The sequence below is a fragment of the Triticum urartu genome, chromosome 2A (genome assembly GCF_056163025.1).
Source record: "Triticum urartu cultivar PI428250 chromosome 2A, HENAU_Tu73, whole genome shotgun sequence".
In the NCBI taxonomy this organism is placed as follows: Eukaryota; Viridiplantae; Streptophyta; class Magnoliopsida; order Poales; family Poaceae; genus Triticum; species Triticum urartu.
In genome coordinates, this window is record NC_141874.1 from 278,240,739 (window position 1) to 278,258,353 (window position 17,615).

The following is a 17,615-nucleotide window of genomic DNA, read 5'->3' on the forward strand; positions in this document are numbered from 1 at the left end:
CTCGTGCTGGTGGTCTTCGTCGGCTCTAAACGGATCCCCTTTTTGCACATCTTATAGGTGCTTGGTAGTCGTTGAGGTTGTGTATCGGTGACCGGCACTCTTTTTCGTTCGTTAATTGGCTTCCTCAAATGGCGATGACTATACAAATATCAAGGGCGAGAATGGTACAAGGGAGGGCCTCAGATCGCCCTTCACAATTCTCGGACTTGGTGTTTTTTTTACCACGATATGACTTGTTACAAAAACAATTTAGTATTCCCTCCAACTCGAAATATATTTACAATATAGAAAATTCCCTCAAAAAATAATTACCTTTTTAATACAAAAAGAATCACTTTCCCACCACCTATTTTAGGTGTGCAGTTGTTTGCGCCAATATTTTTTAACCTCCCGCTAAAAGTCCCAAATTAGTGTCTTTGTTCCCACCAAAAAATTAGATTCCCGCTAAATACCTTCCTAACAACCCACGAATATATAATTCTATACCAAACCACGGCGTCTTCACGGGCAATTGGATGTGAGCTCTCGTCTCGGTTCATCTGTGCTAGCGGCGTCATGACGGCGTCAACAGAGCGAACCACAGCAGCTGCACGGCGTCAGGTTAGTCCTCCTCCCGATCTCCTCCCTCGCTAAAAAATCCAGTCCTCCTCAATCTCCCCCTCCTCCTCCTCTGCGCCCGCCTCCGTCCGGGATCAAACCCCCCTCCCCCACGAGCTCCTCCTCGATGCGCGGCTCTCTCGATCCCGATCCATTCAGAGGGGCTGCCCCTTCTCTCCTCCGCTCGCCGCTTGGCCGTAGAAAAGAAGTCCGGGCAGGGGACATGGCGCCCGCCGGTGGCATTTTCCCATCGCGCCACGATTTGGCCGCCTCGGCGGAGGCGCTCATGGCCTGGAGGGTCGGCGCAGCGCCTCACCTTGGCCTGGAGGCTGGCTGCCATGGAGCTCCCCTCGGCCTAGAACTAGGGCTCCACGGGGCCTCCCTGCCCGGTTCATGGCCGCAGCCGTCTTGGCTGTGCACGCCGGCGTCGTGACGTGGTGGCCAGGCGCTGTTTGCTGCCTCACCCGACCCCAGCGTGCCCGAGGTGCCGGCAGGCCTCTTCGGCATCTCCGCTCCTGGTTCGCTCTGTTTCCTCATGGATGCCAAAGGGGGTCGTATTTTTTTACTAATTACTAAGCGTTTTGGTGCAGCCCATCCGTGGATCATCCCTTGCCAATTTAATTATTATCTACATTGGTTTTTGAGCATTAGATCAATTAACTGAACTGGCGTTGCTCCTCTTGTTGTGTCCCAACTGCTCGCTACTCTCCTTCCCTGATCTAATCCCATCTAGCCACTGTATTCTACCTTTCCTCTGCCTCGCTGCTGTACAATCTGCTCACTGCCGCTGCTGTTCCTCCTCTCCTACACCTCTTGCTGCTCCTCTTCTCCCACGAAACTGTTGCTCCTCTCTTCTCTCAACGCTCCCTGCTACCTCTTTCTTCTTCTACCTGCTGCTGCTTCTCTTTAGATCCACAAAACTGCTGCTCTTCTTCTCAAACATCCTCTGCTGAAGCTCTTTTCCAAACTGCTGCTGCTCTCTTTCTTTCTCTTTCTCTTTCTCTCACTCTTTCTATGTGCGTGTGTGTGTGTAGTTGCTGATAGTTATTAGTGGATGCAAGATCAACTACATTCAAATCAGTATTAGCTCTTTATGTGTTTGTATGTTAGCTTGTGTACTGTTCTGAACACCCAATTTGTGTTTTTTATGTATTAGTTTCTGCAATATATGTGAAATTGTGAGTTCTTGGGATGATCATTTTCGATTAGACTTGTCCTGTCATACATTGTGAGTCATATATATATATATATAAATTCGTGATTGTGGTTAATTCTAGTAACTGTGGTATTCCATATTTGTGAATCTCTTGTACAAGTGAGTTCCATTGTTATGGAACTCAATGCTGCTCTACATCATCTTTAATGTCTGCTTGTGAACCATGTACTATAATCTTTCTTCCCCTTATCCTTAATGCTTGCTTGTGTTAGTATTTTACTTTCTCAAGCAAAATGAAACTACTAAAAAGGCAGAGAGTATAATCTGAACCTTCCTTTGCTTCTTTTCATTTTCCTTGTCGTTGATTTGCCGGAACAATCTTAGTTAGTTTAGATTTATATCTCCTTGCTATCATGTTTTTACCCAGGTTTGGGCCCTCTCGATGGAGGTAAAACCCTACTCCTGCTTGATTAATATTGATGATATAGGTAGTACAAGAGTAGATCTACCACGAGATCAAGGAGGCTAAACCCTAGAAGCTAGCCTATGGTATGATTGTTGCATGATGAAGTTGTCCTATGGACTAGAACCCTCCGATTTATATAGACACCGGATAGGGTTAGGGTTACACAGAGTCGGTTACAATGGTAGGAGATCTTGAATATCCGCATCGCCAAGCTTGCCTTCCACGCCAAGGAAAGTCCCATCCGGACACCGGACGAAGTCATCAATCTTGTATCTTCATAGTCCTGGAGTCCGGCTGAAGGTATAGTCCGGCTATCCGAACACCCCCTAATCTAGGACTCCCTCAGTAGCCCCCGAACCAGGCTTCAATGATGACGAGTCCGGCGTGCAGATTGTCTTCGGCACTGCAAGGCAGGTTCTTCTCCAAATTCTGTGTTCTTGTAGGAATAATGTCTGATTTTTGTAATGTAGCGCTCCTTGGCTTCCACGCCCAATAATGGCCGTCTTCCACGTGTCAAACGAACGCAAAAAAGCCGGGGCATTTTTACATCCACACCCCTAGCTGCATAAACGAGCCGCCTATTTAACGGGATGGGGATTCAGATCCAAACCACACCTTCTCTTCTCCGCGAGTAATCATCAGAGCGCCTCCAGCAAAGGTCCATTCCGACATGGCCAGCCGTCGCAGCTCCTCCCCTCGCCCTTCCAGTCCTAAACCCGGAGACTGGGAGAGTTGCTTTGTCCCGCACAGCGAGTTAGTATCGCTTCAGGCCAAGGGATTTCTCCCTCAGGCTTATATGGTCCCGGTCCGAGCCGGACTTGCCACCTATAATGGCGGAAAACAAGCGGAGAGCACCCCCAATCCCTCTAACGGAGAGCGGGTGTGCTTCATCCCTTATCTAGTAAGGGGACTGGGATTTCCAGTTCATCCGTTTCTCCGTGGGCTTCTGGAGTTCTACGGCCTCCAGCCGCACAATCTCACGCCCGCCTCTATATTGCATATCGCGGGCTTCGTCGCCCTTTGCGAGCTATTTTTGGGTGTTGAAGCTCATTTCGCGCTGTGGAAGAGGATATTCTGCCTGGTGCCCCGTTCTCAAGAGGGGTCTATATATCAAGTGGGCGGAGCCGAAGTGTGGCGCATCGCCGGGACCGGATACCTATCCGGCACCCCAAAGAAGGCGTCCGAGGATTGGCCTTCAAAATGGTTTTATATAGATGATGTCCCGCTACCGGACCCTATCCGGGTCGGTCTCTCTGAGTTCAGCAATGCTCCATTAAAGAAACGCTTGAGCTGGCGTCCGCGGAGCTATCAGAGAGAAAGCGACAGAGACGTCCTTTACCTGATGGGCCGGATAAGACTATTGGCTCATTCCGGACTAACCATGATTGGAGCCATGGTCGCATGCATCATGCGGGGGGTGCAGCCACTTCAATATAGAGGCCACCCCATGTGGGATTTTAACGGGGAGGATGACGCCACCCATTACGGTCGTAAGGGGCGAGCCTCAGCTGCCGCTCTAGTAAAGATCTTATCCTCTTTGTACAAGGGAGAAGAGGAGGAATTCCGCCGCGTTAACCCGCAGGGCGGATTTACTATGTACAACCCTCCAAGTTGGGTAAGTGGACAATTGTGCTTGCCCGTTCGTTTTATATTCCCATGATTAAATATATAGTCTAACGACTTCAACGCAGGAACCGTATCAGGAGGTAAAGGATATAAACAGCCGTCCTCCACAGCCCGAGGATCAGAACGGTCCCTCGATCCGGACTCCGAAGAGGATCCGGACATATCGGTGGAGCTTATTGACGGGGTGTTCCATCAGCTAAGCAAGGATAATACCTTGGTGGCCATTACGGCTGATTACCCAGGGTTAATTCCGGCCTCCCAGGTGACAGAGACCGGAGCCTCATCCCCTTGAGAAGGATTCCATTCTCACGTATTTCAGTTTTTCTGACGATAACCGCGTTTTGCAGGGGAGATTTCTGAGGCAGGAGGCCGAACCTGCAGCGGCTAGCCAACGAGGGGCCGTAGGGCCCCGTGGGGTAAAAAGGAATGTGGTCCGGACTAAGATGCCGGCGCAAAGGTATAGCGCACCCTCTATTTCCCTGGTGTTATTTCTTCAGGGCATATTAACGTTCGTGCTATCTTCAGGACGAAGAAACCTCGCCGGACTATATTCGGAGAGGTTGCGAATCGTGCCTCCACCAGCCAGGCTTGAACGTCTGGCCCGGAAGCGGAGGCGAGCACAAGGCGCGCACCGGACGCTCCTCCGACAGAGGATGCGGACAGGCTTTCTGCCACGAATTCTGAGGTGGAGAGTGCCATGAACCACATGCGTCGCCGGATAGTTCTTCGCGATGCTTGTTTCTCCCAAGAGGCGTTAGATGCCTTCAATTCGGGAGATGCGTACCTCCGTGCCGCTCAAAATGGTTTAGCCAGAGCCACGGAGCAGTATGTAAAAGACATACGGGTAAGAAAATTTTGGTCAAATATATATATATACCAGTAGTCCCCGAGACTTGAAACAGTTAGAGTAACTGATTTAAGGATCATTTGTTATGCAGGTTCTTACAGAGAAGAATACCGTACTGTCCCAGGAGCTGGAAGAGTGCAAAGCCCAACCGGAGGCCGCACTAGCCACGGCAGGGGAGCCCAAAGAGACCCTCTCTAGTAAGATACACTTCGAAAGATTAGTATTTTGTGGCGTGGGTGCAAATATGACAAATCATATTGTAGATGGCGCCGGACTTGATCTGGAGAGACAACAACTCTTACGCCGACTAAAGGCCGGTGAGAGTACGCTGACAAAGGTGAGGCGAGAGAAGAATGATCTTCAGGATGCCAACACCAAGCTGGACGTTGAACTTAGAGATGTTCGTGGCCAGCTGTCGGACTCCACTAAGGAGAATCAGCGGCTTCGACGTGGCATATTTAGTAAGTGCTTAAGCGAATCTTTTGAAAAAAGAGTTCGGCGAGGAAGTGGACTAACAGAGTAATGTCTGTAGGTATGCTAATAGGTCGTCCTGCAGAGGAGATGCCCGGTTCTACGGGTGACCTTCTTCCCGAGCTATTGCAACTGCATGAGCGAGTTCGGCAGGCAATGCGAGGCGTTGCCCAAGCCTTATGGCCATCCCACTCCATGCCGGAGGGCCTTGGAGAGCTTGCGGAGAAGCTTAAGGGAGCTCGGCGGTGCTTCCGGTTGTGGAAGATATCGGCCTGCCGGCAAGGTGCTAGGGAGGCCTGGGCCATGGTGAAGACCCGGTTTACGAGGTCTGACCCAAACCACATGGACGAAGTCGGACCTGTGGGGCCTGATGGGAAGGAGATCCTTGTAAGCTTAGTATACGGCCAAGTAGAATTGGCCGCAAAGTATTCCCAACAGGACTGTAAATTAGACAGCCTGTTAGATGGTATAGAAGAGGAATACAATCAGTCAGAGTGACTATGTAATTGTTAATTGACATGTGTAATGCCTTCTAGCCGGATTGTAGATCGTTTGTCATTGCCGACCTTTTCACTTCTACCTCGGGACCTGACGGTCCGGAGTGTGTCCGAATACCCTATCGGTTATGTACGAACCGGGGTATGCATGGAGACCAGGCGTAGGGGTCATTAGTGCTTTATCAGACAAGTGCCCAACTAGTTATGTTATATTACATGGTTAGTAAGAAACATCTTCCAGAGAGAATAGTTCCGTTAGGGGTTCCTTTCTCTGGAGGCATGCCCTAAAGTGCATGTCCGGACTGCAAATGCAGGAAAATCATCTGGGGGCATGTATATAAATAAGTAAAAAAGGTCGTCTTTTAGTTCACCGACCGAATATTCCCTTAAGAACGCTAGCTTTCGGCTTCACCCAGTCTGAGGTACACATCCGGCTGATCCGGCAGTAACAATCGCAGAGGTGCTCCCTTTACCGCCTAGCCAAACAATCGGGAACGTAGGGGTAAGCACAGGAGCCAGGGAACCTAGCTTGGCCAAAACTTAAGTCATATCGATGCATATAATGGTGAAGAAAAGGTACACGCGGAAGCTTGATGCATGTGTTGGGCGTGAAGCCCATATAAATAAGCTTCTGTTAAAGAAGCCCCCAGGTTTAATGAGCGTGGGTAGCGCATCACTTAATGAGCCTTTAAGGGCTATAAGAGAAAAGAGGGGAAGGAGAGAAATGTAAGACGGAAAATGTAAAAAAAATGGACAGAGGAAGGAGACAAACACATAGTCCGGTGCTAGGCATAGAATCTTCGGAGACGGGCGGCGTTCCATGGGTTCGGCTCGAGTCGGTTATCCGACGCATCTCGCAGGCGGTACGCTCCACCAATCAGGACTTGGGCGATTATGAATGGACCTTCCCACTTGGTCTTGAGTTTGTCCTTTTTCTTATCCGGCAGGCGTAGAACTAGTTCGCCAACATTGTAATTTTTGGCCCGTACTTCTCTGCTTTGATATCTTTGAGCCTGCTGTTGATAAAATGCGGAATGGGCTTTTTCCACGTCACGCTCCTCCTCCAAGGCGTCCAAGTTGTCCTGCCGATCGAGCTCGGCTTCTCTTTCTTCATACATGCACACTCGAGGTGAGTCATGAAATATGTCGCAGGGCAGAACTGCCTTTGCGCCGTACACCATAAAGAATGGTGTGTATCCGGTGGTGCGATTCGGCGTGGTCCGCAGTCCCCAGAGTACGGAGTCGAGCTACTCTACCTAGTGTGTGTTAGATTCCTTGAGGGACCGCACTAGTCTGGGTTTAATTCCGCTCATGATAAGACCATTTGCACATTCGACCTGGCCGTTAGTTTGTGGGTGATAGACAGAAGCATAGTCGAGCTTGATGCCCATGTTTTTGCACCAAAGTTTTACCTCGTCGGAGGTGAAGTTTGTGCCGTTATCAGTGATGATGCTGTGGGGGGCGCCGTAACGGTGTACAACCCTGGATATGAAGTCTATCACAGGTCCGGTTTCGGTCGTCTTAACAGGCTTAGCTTCTATCCATTTGGTGAACTTATCCACCATGACCAGTAAGTATTTTTTCTTGTGGGTTCCTCCTTTAAGGGGTCCAACCATGTCAAGCCCCCAGATCGCGAAGGGCCAAGTGATGGGGATAGTTCGGAGGGCGGTGGGTGGCATATGGCTTTGGTTTGCAAAAAGCTGGCAGCCGACGCATCGTTGGACCAAGTCCTGAGCGTCTGCTCGGGCCGTCGGCCAGTAAAAGCCGGTACGGAAAGCCTTGCTTACAAGGGACCGAGCTGCAGCGTGGTGGCCACCGAGTCCGGCATGAATTTCAGCCAGCAAGTTCCACCCTTCCTCTTCGGAGATGCAGCTTTGAAGGACTCCAGTAGTGCTTGTCTTATAAAGCTCTCCCTCGTGGACTTTATAGGCTTTAGATCGCCGCACTATGCAGCGTGCCTCGTTTTGGTCCTCTGGGAGTTCCTGCCTAGTAAGGTAGGCTAGGAACGGTTCTGTCCATGGTGCGATGACCGCCATTATTACGTGGGCTGAAGGTGTAATTTCGGTTGCAGGGCCTCCAATTATGTGAGATTGTTCGGCGTCGAGTGGTGCGGTTAGGTCCGCGATATTATCTGCGGGTTCCCCCTCCCATGCTACGGATGGCTTGAACAGTCTTTCTAAAAAGATGTTGGGGGGGACTGCATCGCGTTTTGCTCCAATGCGTGCCAGGACGTCCGCTGCCTGATTGTTTTCTCGGGCTATATGATGAAACTCCAACCCTTCGAACCGAGCTGACATTTTTAGGACGGCGTTGCGGTAAGCTGCCATTTTTGGATCCTTGGCGTCGAAGTCTCCGTTTATTTGGGATATCGCGAGGTTTGAGTCCCCGCATACCTCTAGGCGTTGAATGCCCATGGATACTGCCATCCGGAGACCATGTAGGAGGGCCTCATATTCGGCTGCATTGTTGGAGTCCGTGTACATGATCTAGAGCACATATTGAACTGTGTCTCCTATGGGGGACGTCAAGACGACGCCAGCCCCTAGTTCGGCCAACATTTTGGAGCCGTCGAAATACATGATCTAGTTTGAATATGTGCCGTACTCTTTAGGGAGCTCGGCCTCCGTCCATTCTGCGACGAAGTCAGCCAAAACTTGCGATTTAATAGCTCGCCGTGGCTTATAGGTTATATCGAACGGGAGGAGCTCGATGGCCCATTTTGCGATCCGGCCCGTTGCGTCGCGGTTGTTGATAATATCGTTGAGTGGTACTTCCGAGGCTACTGTTATGGAACACTCTTGAAAGTAATGTCGTAGCTTCCGGGATGCCATGAATACCGCGTATGCAATCTTTTGATAATGCGGGTACCGTGATTTGCATGGAGTGAGGACAGTGGACACGTAGTAGACTGGCCTTTGAAGGGGGAGTTTGTGTCCGTCCGTTTCCCGCTCGACGACGAGTACTGCACTGACAACTTGATGGGTTGCTGCAATGTACAATAGCATTGGTTCGCCGGTGTTTGGTGCGGCCAGGACTGGGTTTGTTGCCAATATGGCTTTTATTTCATCAAGTTCGGCCGTGGCAGCATCCGTCCACTCGAAGTGTTCGATGCGCCGAAGGAGGCGATAAAGGGGCAGTGCCTTTTCTCCCAAGCGAGAGATAAAGCGGCTTAGAGCCGCCACGCATCCGGTTAATTTTTATATTTGTTTGAGGTCCTTTGGGATATCCAGTTGTGACAAAGCTCGGATCTTGGCCGGATTTGCTTCAATTCCTCTACCAGATATAATGAAGCCCAAAAGCTTTCCGGCTGGAACGCCGAAGACGCATTTTCCGGGTTGACCTTGATGTCGTATTTTCGGAGGTTGTCGAATGTTAGCCTCAAGTCGTCTACTAGAGATTTGACATGTCTTGTTTTGACGACCACATCATCCACGTACGCCTCCACTGTCTTGCCGATCTGTTTTGCTAGGCATGTCTGAATCATGCGCTGATATGTTGCGCCGGCGTTTTTCAGCCCGAAGGGCATTGTGTTGAAGCAGAATGGGCCGTATGGTGTGATGAATGCTGTTGTGGCTTGGTCTGATTCCACCATCTTAATTTGATGGTAACCAGAGTATGCGTCGAGGAAACACAACGAATCATGTCCTGTGGTGGCATCGATAATTTGATCGATATGGGGGAGGGGGAAGGGATCCTTTGGGCAAGCCTTGTTAAGGTCTTTAAAATCGACACACAGGCGCCAGGATTTGTCCTTTGGTACCATCACCAAGTTTGCTAGCCAGTCCGGGTGTTTTATGTCTCTAATGAATCGGGCCTCCAATAGCTTGGCTAGCTCCTCTCCCATAGCCTGTCTCTAGGGTTCGGAAAAACGCCGAAGGGCTTGTTTGACAGGTTTGAATCCTTTTAGGATATATAAGCTGTGTTCGGCCAGCCTGCGTGGGATTCCTGGCATGTCTGAAGGGTGCCAGGCGAAGATGTCCCAATTTTCACGTAGAAATTCTCGCAGTGCGGCGTCCATATCAGGGTTTAATCGTTCTCCGATGGATGCTATTTTATTGGGGTCCGTTGGATGGACCTGGAACTTGACTATTTCGTCTACTGGCTTAAAGGATGTGGACTTGGATCTCTTGTCGAGTATCACATCATCCCTGTTAACTGTGGAGCGCAGCGCAGTCAGTTCCTCAGCTGCTAAGGCTTCGGATAGTGCCTCCAGGGCTAATGCGGCTGTCTTGTTTTCGGCGCGGAGTGCTATGTCCGGATCACTAGCGAGAGTGATAATACCGTTCGGCCCGGGCATCTTGAGCTTCATGTACCCGTAATGGGGTATTGCTTGGAAAATTAGAAATGCTTCCCGCCCTAGTAGGGCGTGATATCCGCTGCTGAACTGGGCCACCTGAAATGTGACCTCTTCGGATCTGTAATTATCCGGCGTGCCAAACACCACATCTAGTGTGATTTTTCCTGTGCAGCGCGCTTCCCGACTAGGGATTATTCCTCTAAAGGTTGTGCTGCTTCGCTCAACGCGGCTCCAGTCTAGTCCCATTTTTTGAAGAGTTTCCTCATAAATGAGGTTCAATCCGCTGCCTCCATCCATGAGCACCTTGGTGAGGCGAAAGCCGTCCACTATCGGACTAAGGACCAATGCGGCTGGTGCTCGGACTGTTCGGAATTTAGGTTCATCACTTGCGTTGAAGGTAATAGCCGTGTCGCTCCATGGGTTTATTGTTGCTACTTGATAGACTTCGGCAAGGCTGCGGAGTGTTCTTTTTCACGTATTATTTGATGCGAAGATCTCGAAGACTGTGAGAACGGTACTGGTGTCTCCGGGGTGGTTTTCTGCGGCCTCCGAAATTAAGAGGTCCTCCCTAATTTTGGCCACCTGCCGAAGTATCCAACATGCTCTAAGGCTATGAGTTGGTGTGGCGTCCTTTGTACTGTGAATTTTACAGGGTCCATCAAGCCATCTTTCCAGTACGGTTCCATGCTTTGTAGAGGGTTTTGGTTTTTTGGTGTTTAACCCGGGTGTCTTATGATGATGCACCCTCTTAGTTCGGACGAGATTGCTATTCAAGGCCGGATTATCCCAAAATTTTATTTCGGTTTTCCAGGCACTTTCCATCGCATAGTACTTTTGTACTGTGGACGCCAAGTCAGCGAAGCGTGTAATATCACGATGACTTATGGCGTTAAGGATTCCCTCGTCCATGCAATTACTGCAGAAGATTGATATTGCGTCTCCCTCACGGCAATCCTTTATCCTGTTCATAACCAGGAAGAATCTGGCCCAGTAATGATGTACTGTTTCCTCGGGCTTTTGCCTGATTTGGGAAAGATCGCTTATGTTCGGGTGGGCGGGTGGCGTTGATTCTGAAACCTCGCCCAATCTAAGATTCAGAGGCCGAAGAGCTTCCGAACTCTGAGGTCCGGATTCTTGGATGTTGTCCAATGAGTCTAGCCCATTGCCTGATTTTAAGCTCGGGTCTCGAGTTACATCCTCCCCTCCGTGGGTATCCGGCTTGGAGGGGTCAGGAATTCGGACGTAACTAGTCCTTAGAATAGATGAAGGGTCGCCGCACTGCACCTCTACCACGGCGACGTGGTGGGTGGCCTGGGGAGAGTTAATTTCTCTTAGATCGGGTTTAAGCCCAACCTGGTCGTAATCCGTAGTGACCCCCAGGGCGGCGATGCGATCCAAGAGCTCGTTTACAGAAGAGAGCTCCATTGGATCTAGCTGCTCGGCGAGTTCCGAGCTGACGTGAAGATTGCTTTTGATGACCCGAGAGGTCATTGTCGGCGCAACAGCCGAACAGGCGGTCATAAGAAAACCACCGAGCCGGAGAGTTTGGCCGACAGCCAAAGCTCCCTTAGCAACGGTGCCATCTTTAAAGACGGGAAGAGGCATCCTTCCTGATTGCGATGACACAGAGGAACTCTCAATGAAAGCACCAATGTCGGTGTCAAAACCGGCGGATCTCGGGTAGGGGGTCCCGAACTGTGCGTCTAGGCGGATGGTAATAGGAGACAAGGGACACGATGTTTTTACCCAGGTTCGGGCCCTCTCGATGGAGGTAAAACCCTACTCCTGCTTGATTAATATTGATGATATAGGTAGTACAAGAGTAGATCTACCACGAGATCAAGGAGGCTAAACCCTAGAAGCTAGCCTATGGTATGATTGTTGTATGATGAAGTTGTCCTACGGACTAGAACCCTCCAGTTTATATAGACACCGGATAGGGTTAGGGTTACACAGAGTCGGTTACAATGGTAGGAGATCTTCAATATCTGCATCACCAAGCTTGCCTTCCACGCCAAGGAAATTCCCATCCGGACACGGGACGATGTCTTCAATCTTGTATCTTCATGGTCCTGGAGTCCGGCTGAAGGTATAGTCCGGCTATCCGAACACCCCCTAATCTAGGACTCCCTCAACATGGTAGTCATAATGAAAAGAAAGTTACCACTCATTGGAGTGAGGATGTGGTCGGACATTCACCCTACCATTCATCGACTCATTGTTGCAGATATGATAGTGCGTACAACCTTTTTGACATGTGTTATCTTATTTTACCATTGATAATGCACTGCTTATGTATATTTATTTGTTTTATGCTTTACAAGATAGATGGGACCTGGAAGATACACCAGAAACAGAAGAAAAAGTTCTCAAAATTGCGAAAGAGAGATATAGAGGCTGGCGATCAACTCTAAGCTCCACTTACAAGGCATACAAAATAGATGCAGCTAGATTGGCTAATCTGCCGAAAGATTTACAACCAGAAGAGTGGGAATGGATGATTGAGTACTTTGGCACTGATTCAAAATTTCAGGTTATCTTTAAGATCACGGTTTGTCTATTATGTGTTAATATGAAATGGCTAGTCTCACTGGTTATATCTGGTTTCAATGAATTGATAGGACCGCAACCAAAAGAACGCCGATAACCATAAGAAACAGAAGACAAAACACATAATCGGATCAAAATCTTACTCGCAAGTTAGTTTTGAGAAGGTATGAGTCCAACCAAATATGTATGCCTCGCTGCTAAATATGGTGTCATGTTTCAAGCATCTCATTGTTATATTACTTGCAGAGAAACTTGGAAACTGGAGAAGAGCCAGATTGTATTGCTCTGTGGGAACTCACCCACACAAACGATGGAACATGGTCTAACACAGATTCCCAGATAGTTTACGTGAGTACACTGACTTTTGGTTATTCTATAGTTAGTCAATGATGTGCATTTGGCATGTTTCATCATCAGATGCACTTATTCATGCGTTGGACCGTGTTATTCTTGTTTCATCTTTTATAGTGTAAATATTGATGCTGCACCTATAATTGTTCCTTTCATTTTTAGGACAAAGCACTTCAAGAGGTTAAAAACAAAGAAACTGAAACTGAAGGTCCACTTTCAAGTGAGCAGAAAAACAATATTTTCCAGACCGCTTGCAAAGACACTCTGGAATGCAAGTCATCGCAGCCTCGTGGGTACGGATACATGGCCAAAACTTCAACTGGTTCTGAAAGGTTCCGTATCCAGATTGAAGAGCAAGCTCGTGCTACAGCAGCCACCCAGGAGCGAAACTCTCAGCTCGGCCAGCAAGTCAACGACTTAGAAGATCAACTACAAGCTGAATGTGCTAACACACAAGAGAGGATTAACTTGGAGCGTGCTGAGAGAGAACAACTTGAGGAGAGGTTAAAAGAAGAGTGTGCTGAAAGGGAAAGATTGTTGCAAGAGGAGTGAACATCAAGACTAGAATTTGAAAAAGACATGATGGCAAAGTTTGTAGAATTGTGCAAACAGTTGGGAACCCAATAGGTGATTACAGTCATATGCTTTCGACCTTGTAAGATTTATGTTGCTTACTTGCATTGCTAAAAGTGCACTTCTATTATAGGTGCCTACGAAGAGGGTTGACAAAGAAAATAGTAATCCAAACTTGTAAAATATTCTTTTACAGAGATCTAGTCCTAATAAGACTCCAGGTTCAAGGCCAACTGCTATTTCTTCAAATGCGCTCATACAAGCTGCAGCAAGGCAATCTCGAATGTTTAAAGCAATGGTAAGTCACAACCTTGCTTTCTCTTCATATTCACCTGCATTTTGTATGTCATTGGTCTTCATAATTAGCTAGTTGCTTCTTCTCTTTTACCATGTGTTGTTGCTGCATCGAGTCACAACTTAAAGATAAAATGAATATGTGCTAGCTAGGGACATGAACTTAACTAAGACTATACATCTAGTCATAACTTGAGTCAATAACAGAAGCTTTTAGTAGATGTACGATCGGACGATGGCATCATTTTGTATGCACGAGCAGGATGTCATGAGCATGCGCGTGATGCCTTCGCCGATGAGTCCATTGCAATGTCCCATGCAGTATCTATTGGCGCTGATATGGGGGTCGTGAGGGTCGTTTTTTAAACGGACTCACAAATCCTGATGGAAGCACTTAATATCAATAAGGTGGACTCGTCGGCCTATGCTGCTGTTATTGAGGATACCAAGTGCCCGCTCAAATTATGGTTTTCTTATTATGAAATTAATGTATGTCGTCGCTTGGCAAACTCTGTTGCTCATGTCTTGGTAGGATGTTAGAATCTAACCAGTATTTGGAATGGGAGGCCGATGTACCAGCCTTTGTGGCTGCCTATGCTTTGGGTGATTCAGCCTAGCATCGTTAAGTTAAAAGCAATGTTTTTTCTCAAAAAAAGAAGCTTTTAGTAGATGTACTTGTGGTTATGCCATAGACATTTACACTTGTATAGTTGTTCTGGTCCCTTAGTTACATGCTTCCTGACACAGTATTATCCAATGGGGCTGGAATAATTGTATGGCGTATCTTATGTTCGACTCATTAACTAGAACTTTTTTTATTTCTTGATTGCAGGAACCAAAGAACTAGCTGGACTGGACACTAGGATCACGGGCAGTTTAGTCTTCGAAGTTAATTAGGATGGCTAAATTACATTTGATGGATATTTTCTATGAGAATTTTGAATTTTATGAATCTACATATTATACGTATGGTTTTGAATATTGTAATCGAAAGCCTGTACTTTTTTTACGGTTGCAATAGACTATTACCACAACCCACTTTTGGTTGCCATATGCTAGCACCACTAAAAATATAGTGTTGCGTCATATCTCAATTGCTACGTCTATCTGTTTTGCTGCACTAGGATGTTGCAACGGAGCACTTTATATTGTTGTAATAGCTTGGCGCCACAAAAAAAATTCACGATGCGATAACAGCTTGGCGCCACCAAAGTAAGTTTGTTGAAATAGAGTATTGCCATGAAAGTTTAAATTGTCGCAATAATTTCTCGCTACAAAGATCTCACTTGTTGTGATACCTATTTATCACCATCAAAACAAGTATGTTGCAATTTCTTGTTAAGACGATTGGAATATTTGTTGCCATAAGTTAATGCCACAAGCGCAGTGGGTCGTGGCAACATGCCTAATGCCACAAAAATAAGAATTGTTGCCATAGTTTATTGCCACAAGTATAGTGGGACGTGGCAACATGCCTAATGCCACGAAAACAAGGATTGTTGCCACAATTGACTATTGCTACGGAAGAGTAATGTGCCACAAAATGGTCGTCATTGGCATAGGTTGTTGCCACAAATGTCTATTGCTACGAGATATCAGTCTCCACAATTTGTTACATGTTGCATTAAAGCTATCTCCACAAATCAAATTGTGGTATCACGTGAGTGTTGCCACGGGAAAACATGTGGCAACATCTCGCATGGATGATGCAATAGCACAATTTATTACCACAATTGCTTTTTCGTGGTAATAACCTATTACCATGTGTCCAGTCGCAACGGCTGCCAATGAATGTCGTTTCGTGGCAATACATACTTATCGCCACAAAACAACATGTATTGCAACAAACGATTTTGTTGCAATAGACCCGAATCCTTGTAGTGGATATTCGTGTTTGGGGGAGGAAGATGAAGTGTGTGGGTGCAGGAATAAGTGAAGGAGGGCCACCGTGGGGCCACAAGGCAGGGGGGCACCCTAGGGGGGTGGGCGCGCCCTCCACCCTCGTGGGCAGCTGTTTGCCCCCTTGGTGTGTTCTCAGTTCCATAAATCCTCAAATATTTTAGGAAAAATCATATTTAATTTTTAGGGCATTTCGAGAACTTTTATTTTTGAGGTATTTTTATATTGCACGGATAATCAGATAACAGGCAGAAAAATATTTATTTTTATTTTATTTAATATAAATAACAAAAAGTAAAAGTGGGGTATAGAAGGTTGTGCCTTCTAGTTTCATCCATCTCATGATCATCAAAAGGAATCCACTAACAAGGTTGATCAAGTCTTGTTAACGAACTCATTCTGAGTAACATGGAACCAGAGAAATTTTGAATAACACTATGTTACCTCAATGGGTGTATGGACATCCCCAATATTAAGAATATCATATTTCTTTTTGACAATAGGAAGAGGAAATTCAAAACCTCCAAATATAATCGATGGAATTTTTCCAATAGAGTTGATACTATGAACTTGAGGTTGTTTCCTCGGAAAGTGTATCGTGTGCTCATTACCATTAACATGAAAAGTGACATTGCCTTTAGTGCAATCAATAACAGCCCCTGCAGTATTCAAAAAGGGTCTTCCAAGAATAATAGACATACTATCGTCCTTGGGAATATCAAGAATAACAAAGTCCGTTAAAATAGTAACATTTGCAACTACGACAGGCACACCCCCACAAATACAGACAGGTATAGCAGTTGATTTATCAGCCATTTGCAAAGATATTTCAGTAGGTGTCAACTTATTCAAATCAAGTCTACGATATAAAGAGAGAGGCATAACACTAACTCCGGCTCCAAGATCACATAAAGTAGTTTTAACATAGTTTCTTTTAATGGAGCATGGTATAGTGGGTACTCCTGGATCTCCAAGTTTCTTTGGTATTCCACCCTTAAAAGTATAATTAGCAAGCATGGTGGAAATTTTAGCTTCCGGTATCTTTCTTTTATTTGTAATAATATCTTTCATGTACTTAGCATAAGGATTGGTTTTGAGCATATCAGTTAATCACATACGCAAAAAGATAGGTCTAATCATTTCAGCAAAGTGCTCAAAATCCTCATCATCCTTTTTCTTGGATGGTTTGGGAGGAAAAGGCATGGGTTTCTAAACCCATGGTTCTCTTTCTTTACCATGTTTCCTAGCAACAAAGTCCTTTTATCATAACGTTGATTCTTTGATTGTGGGTTATCAAGATCAACAACAGGTTCAATTTCTATATCATTATCATTACAAGGTTGAGCATTATTATGAACATTATCATTAGTTTCAGGTTCATTACTAGGTTGTGTTTCAGCATCAGAAATAGAAATATCATTTGGATTCTCAGGTGTTTCAACAATAGGATCACTAGAATCATGCAAAGTCCTATCATTTTTCTTTTTCTTATTTTTAGAAGAACCAGGTGCATCTAAATTATTTCCCTGAGAATCTTGCTCAATTCTCTTAGGATGGCCTTCAGGATACAAAAGGTTCTTGAGTCATTCTACCAGTTCTAGTAGCCACTCTAACAGCATAATCATTATCTTTACTATTCAATTCATTGAGCAAATCATTTTGAGCTTTAAGTACTTGTTCTACTTGAGTGGTAACCATAGAAGCATGTTTACTAATAAGTTTAAGTTCACCTTTGACATTAGCCATATAATCACCCAAGTGTCCAAGCATATTTGAATTGTATTTTAATTGTCTCCCAAAATAAGCATTAAAATCTTCTTGCTTAGCCATAAATTTATCAAACTCATCTAAGCATGGACTAGCAATTTTAGTAAATGGGATTACAATTTTATCATATCTATAGAGAGAATTTACCTTTACTACCTGTGTCGGGTTATCAAGATTATATGTTTCTTCAACAGGCGGTAAATTAAGACCATGTATTTCTTCAA

General features: G+C 46.3%; 1 pseudogene; it reads left to right on the forward strand.

The window, feature by feature from the left end:
• The first annotated feature begins 820 nt into the window (after positions 1 to 820).
• LOC125536508 (uncharacterized) lies at positions 821 to 14,572 on the forward strand (annotated as a pseudogene).
• The last annotated feature ends 3,043 nt before the right edge of the window (positions 14,573 to 17,615 follow it).